This window comes from Rhinopithecus bieti, unplaced genomic scaffold, assembly GCF_001698545.2.
Source record: "Rhinopithecus bieti isolate Rb0 unplaced genomic scaffold, ASM169854v2 scaffold_77461, whole genome shotgun sequence".
NCBI classification, from domain to species: domain Eukaryota; kingdom Metazoa; phylum Chordata; class Mammalia; order Primates; family Cercopithecidae; genus Rhinopithecus; species Rhinopithecus bieti.
The window spans coordinates 530,804-536,851 of record NW_016829348.1 but is presented as its reverse complement, the minus strand read 5'-3'; positions in this window follow the sequence as shown (position 1 = coordinate 536,851).

Below are 6,048 nucleotides of genomic sequence, written 5' to 3'. Positions count from 1 at the left end.
AATAAATAAATAAAAAATAAATAAAAGAAGAAGAAGAAAATATCCCAATCAAGATTTCCAAATGAACATTGTATAGCAGAATCAAACTAGTGCTTCTTTCTCAGCCCATACAAGACTTTTCACCATACAATATACACATGTATATATATATATTTTATTGTCATAAATATGAAAGAATGTTAACACTGTGTTTTCTGCAAGTGCTGTATTTTCAGTAAAGTACTAAATCGTATTCGTTATTATAAAATATAAGTGATTCTAGTCAAGAATTTACAATAAAAGTAGAATAAAATATTTCAACCGAATGCCTATGGTCATTAATCTCTGACAAGCTGAAAGGACAAAAAATTATCTTGCCTCAAAATACACTTTATTTATCAGTATGCCCGTTCAGTTCACAGTAGATAGGCTCAGCAGGGCCACTTTAATCCTCTATTTGAATGCCGATTTCTAGAAGTCAGATTTAGAATATATCAGGGATGCTAATGTTCTCTATTTAAATATCACCTTATATTCTGAAGTCCCCTTACGGTTTTGACTCCTGTGAATGGAACAGTCTCTTTACTATGACTTTGAAAATAATTCCTGAGATAAACATCTCCAAGCTATACTTTAAAATTCATGTTTGAAGACTTACCAGTGGTTTTATCTAATAACATATTTGAAACACAAATTATCTTCATTTGAAAAAATATGTTTTTTCTGTATTTTCTAGATAGGTTAAATAGAAAACACAAAATATTGTAATTGCCTTTCCAACTGTCTTTGCTAGTTTTCATTTGATAGACTTTTCCCCTATAATTCCTCAAGATAATACTTGAAATTAGATAAAGAAAAAACCTTAATTTCCAATGTAATGCGTTGCTTATATATTCTATCACAAAGCTATTTGTATATATTCACCCTATCTAGTCTCAATTAAAAAGCATGAGGTAAACAAATATCCTTTTCTAAAATGTCCTGCAGAGAAGACAAGATGCACTTTTTAAGGTTTCAAGCCAGCCACAATGCTCCAATCAATAAATCGAGAGGTCTCTTATACGCTTCATCTTCATTTTAGTATTTCCCTTCTCCCACTTTTCCACTTTGTGATATTTCCTTTAAAATGATATTAGTTGATTTTTGCTAATTAATCAGGAGTTACTGGGGAACAGCATTCAAGTGACTGAATACAGGTAGCAGCTAATAAACCTTAATGTGTCATTTTGAGAGATCCTGTGTGAAATCCTCAATGATATAGGAAAGAAATATAATTCTGAAAGCTCTAACAAGGACCAAAGTAAATATATTGGTGTTTGTTATGAGGTGACTCGTGTTCCTCAAAAAGCTATATTGTCATTCTAAGTCCCGTATTTATGAATATGACCTTATTTGAAAATAGCATCTTTGTATATGTAATCAAGTTAAGATGAAGTCATTCCTGACTAGTATAGATTATAGCCCAATAAGACTGATGGCCTTATCAATAGGATGAAGAGAAGAGACACAAACATACAGACAAGAGTCCCATGTGAAGACCGAGGCAGAGATTGGAGTGATTAGTCTATAAGTCAAGAATTTTAGGCAACCACCAGAAGCTGGGAGAAAGAAATGAAACAGATTCCTCCTGTGAGCAGATGAAAGGAACTAGCCCTGTCAACATCTTGAGTTTAGACTCCTAGTCTCCAGAAAGGTTGAGATAATAAATGATGTTGTTTTAAGCCATGAAGTTTGTAGTAATTTGTCACAGCAGACCCAGGAAACTAATAGAATATTTCTATTTGGTATCCTCCAAAGAGCATCACTTAATGTATACTTCTGCTCTATGGAAGACCCCTAGAAAAACAGTAAAGATACATTTTCACAAAGTTGCTGATCTTTAAGGTCAATAAATGGGAAGAATGTTAACAAAGTAAAAGTTCCTGAAAGAAGCAGAGTGTGTATTCCAATTTACCATCTCATAAATTATTATTTTGATGACCATGCTATTCCTCCATGTGGCAATATAAGCCTATGCCAGTCTAGCACCTCTCTTAGTACTTCTATATGTGAAGTCTTGATTAAAATGATTTTAAAGGAAAGGTAGTCACACTTAAATCGAAAACTGGATTTGCACAGTTCAAAGATGAGCTGTCATTGGAAAAATTAGCAGATGGAAGTTACCCAGGAGTTGAGAACTCCATGTTTAGTCTTGGGCTCTTCTAATCAACTAGATGTATGCAAATCTGTTTAAGTTTTCTAAGCCTAGGTTTCCTCATCTGTAAAATGAAAGTCAGCCAGGATACATTGGGTGTCTATGTGCAGCCTAAACTGCTGGCAGTAACCAACCTACTTTAGATATATATTCTTCTTCAATTTTATTTCAAGCCAGAAAAACAGGAAACAGTTTATCTTGACTTAACACTGGAAAGGCAGTTACTTACAGCTTACTTTAAACAAGGTACAATACAAGAATAGTTATTGATACTACATTAAGACTTTATTTAACTTCATCAATTACCACGTTATTTCCCTCTCCTTTAAACCCTAAATTTACTTTTATCTACATACCCTTTTTATTATTATGTTATCTTCTTTAGCTATTTTTCAGGTCCTGTGATGCCACTTTTCATTGTTTCCACGTACTACTAGAGTTATTTTTCACTTTGAAGAGTTATCTTTCATTTTGAAGAGACAAGAGACTTCCAATCTTCTCTTCAGACTATTTTTCTAAGAGTCTATTTTGGGTTTCTGTGATGTCGAATTTCCTTTTATGCTTTCTATTCTGCTACCAGAACATATGTCTTAACTACCCAACATCCTCCAATTTTAAAAACTGACTCAAGTATACACATTATGTGACACTCTCTAAGATAGCATAGCTCCTTTAAGAAGAAGAATATCCACTTGAAAGAAGTATTTAATGTTACAGTTTAACATCAAGGTCAGGGAGTGGAGGGAAAGTAAAGCAAAAAACTTACACCGAATACCACATATTGCTTTTTCTTATATTCATTTCCCTCCAGTTTGAAACTAGAATTAAAACGTAAGTGAACACTGAGATTAGCAGTTTGTCAGGATTCTAAATCTAGGTATTACTGTATGCTCTAAATTACTTTTTGATTATTATTTAGACAAGAAGTTTGCTGATCCTTTTAATCTTTTTTTTTTTTTTGTATGTGTCACTCTTAAAAGATTTTCTAAACTTTTTTATTTCTTAGATCTTCCGGTGGGACAAAGTCTAGTATCTGCAGGACTCTGGGAGACTTTAAGGTATAAAAGATGCCGTTCCTCATTGCCACTTTGCTCCTTTGGCCTCTATCTACCAGATTGTGTAGTCAAACTGTAAGAATCTTTAAAAATACATAAAAATTTAAAAAGTCAGAATGATTTACCGATTACAGGAACAAAGTTTAAATTTCTAAGCAACTTGAACTTTTCACTGAATATTCCTCAGGAGAGAACTCTCAAGACATGCTTGTATCCCCCGTGTATTTCCAGGGCAAGGTTTCCTTTTCTCTTTACCTTGTTAATTTTCTCTCAAGTTCAAGTTGTCTGTTCCATTTCCATTGGCAAACTTCATTCCAATTTATGTGTGAGACACTGAACACTTTCTTTTCCTTAAAAGAATCTGTCTATTTTATTTTATTATTATTATTATTGTTATTATTATACTTTAAGTTCTAGGGTATATGTGCACAACGTGCAGGTTTGTTACATATGTATACATGTGCCATGTTGGTGTGCTGCACCCATTAACTAGTCATTTACTATCTATTTTCTTGGGAATAGAGATTCTTTTCTTACTCAATTCTATGTCTTGTGATCTTATACATGCCCAGGGTTTCAGCCAAAATAATACAGTTTGTTGCAGCTGTGTTTCACTCTTATGGAGGAGATGGCTCTAGCCCTGTGAGCAAAGATGAATGAAGCATTCCAGCTTTTATATATATATATATATATTTATATATATATATACACATATGAAATACACACACACACACACTCATTTCTACCAGTAAAGCAGCATGCTTTCAAGTTATTTGAGATGTCAACCAATAATTTAAGTTCCTCTCCTATGTTAAATAGGACGGTTTTGCCCTAAGTAACAGAAGATCTGACTCGAAGTGGCTTAAAGAATATGTACACTCTTATAACAGAAAGCCCCAAGATAGTCAAGTTTTAGATTAAGTTGTTTAAGTGACTTCATGAGGCCATCAAAGATATGGATTCTTTCCATTCTCTTGTAGTGTCCTTCTCAATTTTGTTTCATATTCTGCTGTGGAGCAATTCCAGGCATTATATATAGCTCTAAATGTATCCTGAAAAAGACAGAAACCTTCTCTTCATGCAGCAAAATCTTTTCCAGAAGACACCTTGTAGCAGCCTTCTCTCATGAATTATTGGTTACAAATAGGTCACATGTCCATTTTGAACCAAACACAAATTAGGGGAATTTGCTTCATATTGGATCAATCAGTCTCCATCTGGGGTGAGTTGAGGGGACCAGCTTCCCCGAGACACAAGGTGAGCAAACTTGAGGCTTCACTGGAGGGATAAAAGATGAGAGGATTAGATCATAAGTGACCTTAGATAACTGCCTTAAGGATCACTTTTCTTTTTCTTTCATTTTTTTTCTTTTTATTCTCTCTCTTTCTTAGAAGTAATAATCCTTTCTAAATTTCTAAAATCACAAGGATAAGGTATCAGCTTACCTTAAATTTTCAACTTGGTAATTTCCACATTTAGGAGAATGTGTGCAGGAAACCAGGCCCAAAATGATGTCCTCAGCATACTAGGAGCCTGTCTCTCTATGTTCACAGGCCTCTCAAAATGACCCAGCCATCCCATGACTGGGTATACACCCAAAGGATTATAAATGATGTTGCTATAAAGACACATGCACACATATGTTTATTGCAGTACTGTTCACAATAGCAAAGACTTGGAACCAACCCAAATGTCCATCAGTGACAGACTGGATTAAGAAAATGTGGCACATATACACCATGGAATACTATGCAGCCAAAAAAAGGATGAGTTCATGTCCTTTGTAGGGACATGGATGCAGCTGGAAACCATCATTCTCAGCAAACTATCACAAGAACAGAAAACCAAACACCACATATTCTCACTCATAGGTGGGAACTGAACAATGAGAACACTTGGACACAGGAAGGGGAACATCACACACCAGGGCCTGTTGTGGGGTGGGGGTACGGGGGTGGGATAGCATTAGGAGATATACCTAATGTAAATGACGAGTTAATGGGTGTAGCACACCAACATGGCACATGTATACATATGTAACAAACCTGCACGTTGTGCACATGTACCCTAGAACATAAAGTATAATTAAATAAAAGAAAAAGAAATGATAGTCTTTTCTAAATTTCTAAACTCACCACAAGTATAAGGTACCAGCTTACCTTTAATTTTCAACTTGGTGATTTCCACATTTAGGAGAATGTGTGAAGGAAACAGGCCCAAAATGATGTCCTCAGCATATTAGGAGCCCATCTCTCTAGGTTCACAGGTCTCTCAAAAGTTCAAAGAGATATTGGAAAAATATATTATTGTATTATTTGAGAAGAGATATTTGAGAATCTGAATCAGATAAATAGTCCTTACTTTAGCCTAATTAAATCAGTTTTCTCTCATAGCATGAGGGCTCCTGGCTTATTTCAACCTTTCAAGCTAAAATAATATTTACTCAGGGCTTTGTGGGTTTGAAGGTCTCTGCTTCCCCATTCAAGTGTGGAAGCCATGCCTTCAGTCTCCTTTGATCAGTGTCCCGAAGACTGAGCAAGGCATTTGAAAATCCCATCCAGCATATTCATTTCTAGTTTTCCTTCAAATCTTACTGCCTAGATTCAAAACTGGAAATCTATTCTTGTCTTCAATTTCCTCAGTGACTAATACCTAATATTTTGCATCCTCTTTATACTCAAGCTTTATAAACAATTAGCATTCTTACACTGATCCCTGATTATTAGAAGCCTGTCACCTATATATTATCAGATCCAAGATCTGAAACTGGACTGTTTCTCTTTTTATCAGTTCTGGAACTCAACAATAGTGTTGTTTCTC